Here is an 11,718-nt window from a genome sequence, read left to right as displayed (position 1 = left end):
ACCACTGCTCTTGGAGCTTTCGATATTTTGCGTGTGTGTGTGTGTTCCAGAAAGATGTTTATTTTGACAACAAAATCTGTAGTTTAAATTTCTTAATTTGTTAATGTAGAAGTTGTAATGGTCCAATCAAAACTTTTTTTTTTATTCCTACAAAAATTAGTCAGGCTTAAGATTGATTAGAGTAGTTTCTCATACAAAATATTTCATGTTCGCAGAAAAATTCCGTACTGGAATACAGACGTTTAGATATCTTAAAAAACGAGTATTTGTAGAAGTTGACAAATTGTTGTGTAGCATATTGAAATCTTTTTTTTTTTTTAACTGATTTTTGTAACTTAATTACACTTATGAATACCAAGCATCTTCAGGAGGTCTATGAGACACATAAGTATTTACATACAGGAAATTTAATGGATGTCCTCCGAGCCTTTAACAAATGAAATTTAAACTAATATTTTTAGCCTTTTTTCTTTACTTTGAATGTCTATATGGTATTTATTCGTAAAAATAAATCGTACTGACGATTCATTTTCACGAATGAATATCAGTTTTGGCCATAGATATATAAAATATTGGATATGGCGTAGTCATATGTGGCCTTATTAAAAAATTGAAGCCGAGCTATCGCACTAGGAAGTGAAAAGCTCAAAAAAGTGGCATTAAGTGGAATTTTTTTAATAAACCACTTTCATTATTTATTTTTTTACAACTTATTAGAAAAAATATCAAATGATAAGAAAAATATATATTTTGGTTCTCTCATGTCTACTATCCTAGTCAGAGAAGCATTTTTTCCTATCTAGTAGAAGGTAAAAAAAGTTTGCTAAAATTCGCGAACTATTTATACTTCTCTTATTTTTATTTTTTTTACTCATTTAGATGATTTTTTTTTTTTTTTCATAAAACTTTATTTAAGCATTATGAAAAAAAAAAAAAAATTTATCTTTTTATCTTTTTCAAAAGTAAAAAGCTCAAAATAATGAATATAGCTTTTGCCAAATGAATAATTAAAATAATTAAAATATTAGGTGAAAATATAAATTTTCCGATAAATACTGTTTTTGAAAATAATAAATCTCAAATGTTCCGCAGAGTTCCACCCTGAAATGACTTTTTTTATCCTAGGGGATGTTTTCATGGATAACTTAAAAAAAAAATCAGCTGCCCCAAATTGCCCGAAATGGATTTATGGGCATAAGTATAAAAAATAAAAATCTGTGTAAAATATTTTTCCCCCACAACGAGGGGGTTGTAAACTGTACGTAGTCATTACTTCTGAACGCCAAAAGATTTTTTATGAAATTTGAATTCTATTGATAAAATTAAATTTTATTTTAAGTTTTGAAAACAATTATGTTTAAAATACTTCATGTTCCCAAGCTCCAATAACCGTAATATTTTGTAACACATCCTCATTTGACAACAGTATTAAAATAAAAAATTTGGGAGTTCACATTATGCCTGGAAAAGTGTTTCATCCGTATTTCTTGAATCTTGAATACAGATGTTGTTAGCATGATGTGATTTTATTATGTTAAATGTTACATAACGTGTAGTGGTTTATAATTAAAGTGGATAATTGTTGTTAATGTGCTTGTACGGTTTTGTGTGTAATTGCTAATTTGTTTATGTTTAAGCATGTTTATGTGGGTTTTAATAGTAACTTTGGCGGTATGTAGCTTAATATAAATCATGATTAGAGACAAGTTCTCGTTGAGTTAAAAAAAGAAAAATTTTATCATAACATTATTGTGTTTATGTGAAAAACTACACATGAGGAGGATTGATGTTTTGTATAAAATCAAGGAAGTTGGAATTAATAATCCCAACTTGTGCTCTGTGGTTGAGGAAGAAGTGAAGATTAATATGAATGATCAAATATGAAAAGCACGGAAGAACCTTCTCTCGAATTGAGAAACGCGAGATAGAATGGCTGGCGTTTGAACTGTTCCTCCCACAATAAGACCAGGAAGACCAGCTACACTATGGACTGATGGTTCGGAGAGAACTAAAAGGAGAAAGGTATCCAGGTATATTAAAATCTATATGCTACGTTTTTGGTTGCTAACTTTATTTAAATGAGTACATTTTTCTAAAAATATAAAATATTTTTTTAGTTTGGTTGGTGACCATTGTACCGAAGAACTTGCCTGTGCTGCTGCATTAAGGACTAAATCAAGCCCAGGAAAGACAAACTTTTCAAAAGTTATTAGACATTCTGTTAAAAATCCAGCTCTAGCCAGGAAAATCATTGAAAATACAAAAACGAATCCAACAATGATGAAAGCAGAAGAGGCCCTTGCACTAAAGATAGTTTGCGATCTCAGTGATTCACAATATCAAGTTATTAGAAACTCTTCACTGAAACAGAATGCAGAGATATACCCTTCAGTCAAAGTAATATTTGATGCAAAATCCAAATGTTATCCAGAAAATTTGGAAATTTTAGAAACATCTGCCAAATGTTATGTTCAGTCAATGGTAAACCACACTTTATCAAGAATTATAAACATCTAATACAGAGTGTCTAGATGGATCGGTAACAACTGGAAAATTCTATATGAAAGCTAGAATGAATGGAGCCTCATCTCAAAGTGTATACAATCAAAGGTTTGATGACACAGATCTTTCAACAGGAGTTGAAAACCAAAAATACTTGTTCCAAACTGCAATTGTTCCGTTGAAACTGGAAATAGGGGCCATAACTGTATGGTCAAACCCAATGCCTTCAAGCCCCCACTTTTGCAGACCTCTTCACCTGCAATACCAGAAAGAAACAAAAGAGTCAACAAGAGCTGAAAAATTATATGTTAGGAACCAAATAGAAAGTCTTCAAGATTTTGAACTTGAAATCCCTTTCTCTAACCAGAAAACAAAAACAAAAACAAAAATTGAGATGATCATGTAGGACGGCAAGGCAGTGAATGCTATAACAGATACAAACTCAACTCAATCTTGCAACGTTTGTTCTGCCAAGCCTAGTGAAATGAACAAGCTGGATGTAGTTAGAGAAAGAGTTTGCAATAAGCAAGCTATAGCTTTAGGATTATCATATATAGGGAAAAGGCGGTTCTGGCGCATTGACCCTTCCCATACTTAAGGATGCATAAAAAATGGTGAACACTTCATATCATGACAAAACCAATACTTAAGAGTCGTCTTTAAAAATCAAGAAGAAGTATAAAAATAATCATGTTATTTCTATACCAGTTCTTCAAGATGCCTGTTCTTCTTTATTGCCTTGTTTTGTAATGTCCGATAGCCAAGGTGTGAATTCCGTCTTCTAAGATGAATCTTTTGTCGTCGTTAGCGCTGAGTGCGACTTTGTTGATCTCTTCGGTGTAGACATCGTGATGACGTGATCGGAAGACGTTCATGGTGGTGAGTTTTTCTTGTTTAGTCATTAAGCAGTCACCACAAGGTATTGATAACTTCTTGAAAGTCATCCCCTTCCTGTAATTTTTTCAAGACGTAAAGACACAAGTGGCCACAATAAGACGTATCACCAAACTGAACTCTCTCGCTGTTATAATAAACCGGGCTTTTTAAATAATCAATGAGCTCAACAAGAGGAGGCTGAGCATAAGAGTCAAAACTATATTTTCTGTCACCGTCTTTATACCAGCACACCCAATGAAACCCACCAGTGCTTGAATCTCCTGTATTCACAATACCACATTCTTTTTTTCTTGGCTTTTTTGGTAACTCATCCCTGACAAACACGCCTTGAAAGTTTTTTAATTTTAACTGTTTAGCAGCCTTTATCAATTGAAAGTTAGTTAAAGCTTCATTAGGTAAAACAATTCCTTCTACGTCAATCCATTGAAAATCGATCATTTTTTTAATTTCTTAAAAAGTTTATCCGAATTTTTTAACAAGCGATTTTCATAGAATAGCACCTAAAAAGGGTATACTATTAAAGGGTGAGTTAGGTCCGAGTAATAAACCAGCTCCAACAGATTGATAACCTTTTCCAGTTTTAATGAAGAGTCCATCACCGTGAACATTTTTAGTCCATGGGGTGATAAACAATCCTTCTCCACCTAAAGTTTTTATCTTCATTCCTTTTCCATTTTTGCTCATGTAAAAAAGACCTCGCCCAGCAATTTTATCAACCATAGCAGAGCCAGCAGAAGAGCCTACACCTGCTAACAATCCAGTGGCGAGAGCAGGAACAACCTTTGTGGCAAGAGTGCTGCCTATCATACCTAGTAACGGTAAAAGAGCTCCGATGAAACCTCCTTCTATTTTCGAGTTGTATGCAATTTGTCTTTTGCTCAATTTAAGAGTGACTCCTTTACCAGCTTCATACGCTTTTCTAATTTTGTTCAATTGCGAATTAGTGATAGCGAGAACATGTTTACCGTTCAAGTCTTGATGAGAAAGCTTAATGCTAGTATCGGTTTTATCATGCATGGCTTTTTTAATTTTATCAGATTGACTCTGCGAGATGTTAATTTTGATGTTTTGATAATTGCTCATTTTTATGTATTAAAAAATTATTTATTTCACTTCTCGAATATGATATCGTATTGTAATATCCTCTCAACGAAAATCAACCAAATCTCCATTCTGATCAATGATACGAGTAACCATTGTTGAAATTTCAAACAGTTTAACAGGAAGATAAATCAAATGCATTGGTCTCTCGATGATTTTAAAACCTGGATTAACATTTGGATAAAAGGAGTAAATACAATTTAATTGGGTTCCATTAATATAGGATGATCCGATAACGTTGTTAACGATTCTGATGGTGTTAATGCTTGAAATTCTAACGATATTATCCGACTCGCATTCGGAATTGGAATTTTATTTTCTTTTAGTAAACCCTAAAACTGAAGAGATGCTGTTCTCCAAGTTAAAGTCAATCAAATAATTCAAACCAAGTTTAATGGTTGATTTTAAAGTATTAAGATTGATTCCAATTTGAAGGTTGTTTGGAGAGTAATTAATTTTATTTGCAATAATATAACATCCACGTTGAGCTGTTTTTATTGTGTTTAAAATAGACCTTTGCAAATACTCATTGATGTCTTTAATGTCATAGCTTCCTGATGGAATGATAATGTTCTCCCAATTAGCTCCATTGTTCATGCTGTATTTGAAAGAATTGTTTTTACTGCTTACATTTGGAATGCTGTTGTAAGTTTCAAGACCGAGAAAAGCCATTTCATAACTTTTTCCTTCGTTAAAAACGATTTTATCCAAAAAATCAGTGGTGATAACACTTGATTTTCCATCTACATCGATGATTATACCTGACATTTTTTAAATAATAATTATTTTTTAAATTGTTTTTAGAAAAATAAAAAATCATCAAACCCACTTCGATACTTTCCCTCGTTCTTTTTAGAAGAGAGATCAATGACGGCAAATCCGTGAGGTTCATTCCAGCAATGATTGCAAAAGGCTTTAAACTCTTCTATTTTCATATCGCAGGAAACGTGATCTTGATAAATGTGATTAACGCTTTTTTGGTCTTGTTTAAAGAGACAAATAAAGTTAGCATTTTCTCTGATGGTATGTCTTGGAATCTCGAAATAGTTTTGAGCGAGATAAAAGCAGTCGACGTTAGAATGTCTTCCTCGGATATAGTATTTTTCACATTTGTTTTGATTGGTCAATTGCAAATCGTCAAAGATCATTAAATTTTTTTTAGATGAATCAAGATCTTCTGGTTCAGGCACATCGTCTGCTGTTTCGAAAAATTGACATTCCATATCATAATTGTCGGAATATTTTTTTGAAAGATCGTTAATAACATCTTCAGGGTTTAAATTCAATTTTTCCATTTCGTCTTGTACATCATCCGTTAGCAAATCAACAATATCCTTTTTAGGAAGTTTATTTTCGAAAGACCTTTTGAGTATTTTGTATTCGGGTTGAAATAGTGATTTACCAAAGACATACAATCGGTTGTAATCTAACCACCCAGATCTTAAAAGTAAATTTAAGAGCAGCGTTGTTTTACCATATCCAGACTTTCCAACGATGATTCCTCGAATGCTTCTCGGTAAAAGCTTGCTGTTGTTTCTTTTGGTTTTCCCAATTTTACACGACAGTTTCATCACTTCCATATTTTTTATGTTAAAAAAGTTTTTATATATGTTAAAATGTACTGCGTTAAGTGTAGAAGAGAGACTGAAACCATTCACTTGAAAAAGGAGATCACAAAAAACAACAGAAATATGTTTAAAGGAACTTGCAACTCTTGTGGGATAACAAAATGCAAATTTGTTTCTACGCATGCGCTTAGTGGAGGAGACTTGGTGGAATCGATCAACAAACTCTCTAACAAAATCAAACTTCCATGGGCAAAGTTTCCAGGAGAAATGCACATTCCAGGAATGAACTTTGCAGGACCGGGAACCAATTTGGATAAGCGACTCACTTCCACAGACATGTATCAAGATTGGAGCAAACCGGTGGATAGAGTAGACAATGCGGCATATCACCACGATTTAGCTTACAAGTATTTAAACGACGTTAAAAGCAGAAATTTGGCTGATCAAATGATGCTTGAAGAAATGAATTCGATTCCTAATCCCACTCAAAGAGAGATTAACGAAAGAAAGCTAATTACGCCGGTGATTAAGGCTAAAGCTAAATTTGGATTGGGTGTGAGTGATTTGAAATGGACGAATCAGCTTGCAGAGGAGCTTCATAAACCAGTTATTCACCATTTTAAAAGAAGAAGGGTGATTGTGAACGACATTGATGAGATATGGGCTGCTGATTTGGTGGACATGCAAGCGTTTTCAAAATTCAACAACGGCGTAAAATATTTGCTCATGGTGATCGACGTGTTTTCAAAGTATGGATGGATTGTTCCGTTAAAAAGCAAAACGGGTCTTGAAGTGACAGAAGCGTTGAAAAAGATTTTCGAAGAAAGAAAGTGCGTCAAAATGTGGGTGGATAAAGGAAAAGAGTTTTACAACAAGCATGTACAAGCTCTAGGTGTGCAATTATACTCCACTGAAAATGAAGAAAAAAGTTCTGTTGTTGAACGATGGAATAGAACAATGAAAGAGAAAATGTTTAAATACTTTTCAGCTAACAACACTAATAATTACATTGATGTTTTAGACAAAATGGTTGATAACTACAACCACACCAAACACTCTTCCATTAAAATGACTCCAGTTGAAGCCAGCGATAAAAAGAATAAATATAGGGTTTGGATGAACCTGAATGGAAAGACTCAAACAGAAAGAGCAGAACCAAAATTTTCAATGGGCGACAAAGTGAGGATCGTAAAAAAGAAGTCTCATTTTGAAAAGGGCTATACGCCGAGATGGACTGAGGAGGTTTTTACAGTGTCAAAAGTTCAGTATACGAATCCGCCCACGTATAAAATCTCTGACGCTAACGGTGAAGAAATTCAAGGCACCTTTTACGAGCAGGAGATGCAAAAGACGCATCAAGACATATTCAGAATTGAAAAAATCATTCGCAAAACCAAGAGTAGATCACTAGTCAAATGGTTGGGATATCCAGACTCGTTTAATTCATGGGTAGATAATAATGAATTGTTAAGTTTGCAAAAATGATTTAAAAATTTATTTTTAATATGTAAAATGCATGCTCCTCACAAGTTTTTTAGAAATGTTACCTCAGCAGAAGTCCACAGTTTGGATTTGCAATTAAAAATTTTGGAAGAGAGGGTTAGAGAGTTGGAGGAAAGAAGACCGAACAACATTATTGTGTCTACGAAAACGTTAGATCATCCGCCTTATTTCAACGTTAACGAACAATATGAGATTTTTGCTCAGAAAGACATTAAATTTGCTGCTCTCTCACATACAATGGTAGCTTTATCCATTGGGTTGAATTTGGAGAAAGGTGTTGCAGTGATAGCATTAATGAATAAAATTACTGATCAATTGAATTATAGAAAAAACGAAGTTATTATTTCAGAGTCTGTAGATGATGTTATTATGGACGTGAATAGTAACAGCAAACAGGACGTGATTGTTAAAAAAGGAGAAAAACTTTGTAAGATTAATTACATTGATTTAAAATAATTTTTTATTAATAAAAAATGGAAATATTGAATGATAAACTTTATCCAGTTCTTCCATCCGCTCCTGCAGATGAAGGAGGGCATGTTTATAGGCTTCAGAAAATAAGCGAGATTCAGAAAGAGATAGAGAGTGAAAAAGCAAAGCGAGTTCATCTAAGCAAAAAGTACCATCGCGCTTTCAGAATCATTTCTAATGTGGATAATACGATGCAAGCCTTATGCATTGCTTTAGGTGTGACTGGAATTGGGCTTTTGTCAACCATTATTGCTAGTCCTGCAGCAATTGCGTGTGAAGGTGTAGCTATTGGAATGGGGTTTTTATCCATTGTAGGAGGACAGGTTAACAAAAAACTGACATTGAAAGCGGAAAAACATGAAAAGATCAAAGTGTTGGCCGAGTCTAAATTAAACACGATCAGCGAACACATTTCCAAAGCGTTGATAGACGGAAAAATAAGCGATTCAGAGTATGAATTGATTTTAAACGAGCTTCAAAAGTTTAAATCCTTAACAGAGGAAATAAGAACTAAAACAAAAAAGGGAATAGATGAAGTTACTAAAGAAAACTTGATTCAAAAAGGAAGAGAAGATGCGATTCAAACGTTCAATAACCTTTTTAAGAAAGGATCAACGTAGTCGTAAAACCAATTTATGTTTTTTTCCACGTATTTTAAGAAAGGATCAACGTAGTCGTAAAACCAATTTATGTTTTTTTCCACGTATTTTAAAAAGATGTTTTTCTTTAAAATACAAGACCTGAATAAAAGGGATGAAATTGTGAAAGAAATTAATGACAGACGAAAGAGGATTTATCAGAACAGCGTGAATAACAACATTTCAGATACGAATTTTCAAGCTGATGTGAGCAAGCTTTACAAGCCTCTGATTGAAAGCAATGAAAAGATGATTAAAAGCCTGTCAGTCGATCAAAAAAAGAAAAGACCTTTCGAAGTGAACAAAGTTGGAGATAAAATGTACATTGGAAAAATGGAGGTTGAAATAGATGGAAATGATATCATTGTCGGTGAAGAAAAGTATAATGGAACAAAAGGTCTTTGGGAACTGATGACTGAATTAACAATACCAAAGAGCTATACCGATGAAGATTTGCAAAATTATGAAAAAATTTTAATGGACAGTGATGCTATAAGATCTGATTCGCAACCGAATAAACCGAAATCATCAAGAAGACCAAAGTATCAACAACTTATTGCTCCTATTTGGGAAAAAATGATGCGTATTGAAAAAGGTAAAAAAGGTCGTGATGTCATTATTCTTCCAGGCGATCCTAATGCGTTGGTGGAAAAGCTTGAATTGAGTATTGCTGCATGGCATGCTGGGAATAAAGAGTCAAGAAATGTGGCTGCTGCTATTTGCGATGAGCTGTTGAGACAAGGAGAGATTAATAAAGAGGAATATAAATCGTTAATGAGGACTATTGATAAAATTATTTAAAAAATTGTTTTTATTTAAAAAATGCTCATTGTGAACAAAAGAAGATATGTGAAAAAGAACGTTGTTGGTGGAGGTGGTATTGTGGACATGATTAAAAATTTCATAAAAAGAGCAGCTGCGTCAAGTGTAACAAAAGCAACAGTGAATTTGCTTAAAAATGCTGCAACAAGCAAAATTGGACAAGAAGCGATTACAGCTGCAAAATCTGCTGGGACAGAGTTAGCCCTTTCAGCCATTTCCACTGCTAGAGATGTGGCTATTGACAAAGGTAAAAAGACCATTGAGAAATTAAAGATTGGTTCATCTATTCAAAGTAAGAAAATGTCTAAAAAGAACGCGATTCGAATTCAAGACCTGGTGAAAATAGGGCAGGGCATGAAAATAGTATGAAGATAACATTCTGTTGCGATGACTTGTTATAAACTTGCAATGTCTTGCAATGAGAGACATTTAAATGAATTAAATAATTTTTTATTATATAAAAAATGATAAGTACTGAGCGATTAAGAGTTACTGAGAACCCAGAGTATGATATTGGTATTGAAAAAGTTGATTTTTTTGAGTATCTTCCAACCAATCTCGATTTATATTCTTCAGGCACGATTACTTTTGAGATGGACTGTCAATCGATTCAAACAGTACCATCAGAGGCTTACATTCTTATTGAAGGAGTGTTGAAAAAGAGCGATGGAACCTTTTACGATGCTAAAGACAACATTGCACTGGTGAACAACGCTTTGTTGTATTTGTTTAATGATGTGACTTATGACTTGTCTGGAGAGCAAGTGGAACGAGTGATGTATCCAGGTCCAGCCACCACCATACTTGGATTGATGAAATATCCTTATGGATTTCAGTTTGCTGATGGATTAAAACAGATGTGGTATATGGATACGTCAAATCTTGTTGGAAATTCAGGATTCAATGTTAGACGAGACCACTTGTTTGCAGACACTACATCCGTTGGAGCTTTTTCGTTTAAAATTCCGTTGAAGCACATTTTTGGATTTTGCGAAACCTATGACAAAGTTGTTTATGGGTTTAGGCATACCATCACCTTTACAAAGAAAGAATGTGATGATGCGATTTATAGAGCGGAGAGCGTTAGTGCAGGAATGATCAACCTTAAAAAATTCAGACTTTATATGCCTCGCGTTGAATTAGATATTTCGAAAAAGACTGAATTCATGAATTTAATGGCTCAAAAAATTCCCATTCAAGTGGCTTATAAATCAAACAAATGTGAAAGACAGCTTATTCCAGCCGGTCAAACAGAATTTACCTGGTCGCTTGGAAGAGTCACTGACAAAAGCATTCCAAGATTTATCTTGTTCGGACTTCAGACAAACAGAAATTCCAGTCAAACAGTTAATCCGTCACTATTCGACCATTGTGATGTTAGCAATTTTTACGTGACTGTTAATGGAATAAAGTATCCAAATTACAATTACGACTTGAATTTTGGAGAAAAGAGAGTGGTTATGGCTTATTCAGATGCGTTCTCTTTTGATGAAAAATATTACGGCACAAATGAACTTGTTTGTCAATCTGGGTTAAGCTTGCTTGAATATATAAAATTATATCCGTTGTTCTTTGTGGATATCAGCAAGCAAAAAGAAAGAGTGGCGTCGGAAACAGCTGAATTAGTGGTAAACCTTAAATTTCGAACTTCAACTATTGCAAATACCGTTATTTTTGCAGTGGTGATCTCTGACAAACTGCTTAAATTTGTTTCAGATGGAACCAACATGACTGCTGTTTATTAAGTTTATTAAGATGTCTTTTCAGGAAAAATTGAATTGACTTAAAAAAAATCTTGGTATAATAAAATGAGATATACAACATCGTATTTGAAAAATTTGTTGGATGAAAACGGTGTTAGTAAAACAGCAGATGATTTAATAACGTTGATGATGCTTGCGGTTGAAAATAATTTGATCAGTAAAGATGAGATTTTAGAAAGAGCAAAAGAAAAAAAAGTAAAGCCTCCTCCAAAAGAAAAAAAACCTGTTGATCCAAAATGGGAATGGCTTAGTTTAGTTAAGAAAAAGCCCATCACTGTGAGAATAACCAACATTGAAACGGGTGAGGTGACTGAATACAAGTCTCTTTACAAAGCGATGGCAGGGACTGGACGTGGATGGAGATATTTAGAGCGTCGAGATGGAAAGGTTGATAATGGAATCAAGATTGAATTTTTAAATTCTGAAAAGCTTGAAAAACGTAAAAAGCAGAAA

Source organism: Hydra viridissima, unplaced genomic scaffold (assembly GCF_058129835.1).
Source record: "Hydra viridissima isolate aposymbiotic clone 2 unplaced genomic scaffold, HvirCarnegie_v1 scaffold_3, whole genome shotgun sequence".
NCBI lineage: Eukaryota > Metazoa > Cnidaria > Hydrozoa > Anthoathecata > Hydridae > Hydra > Hydra viridissima.
The sequence above is the reverse complement of the archived record's forward strand: the minus strand, read 5'-3'. Positions refer to the sequence as shown.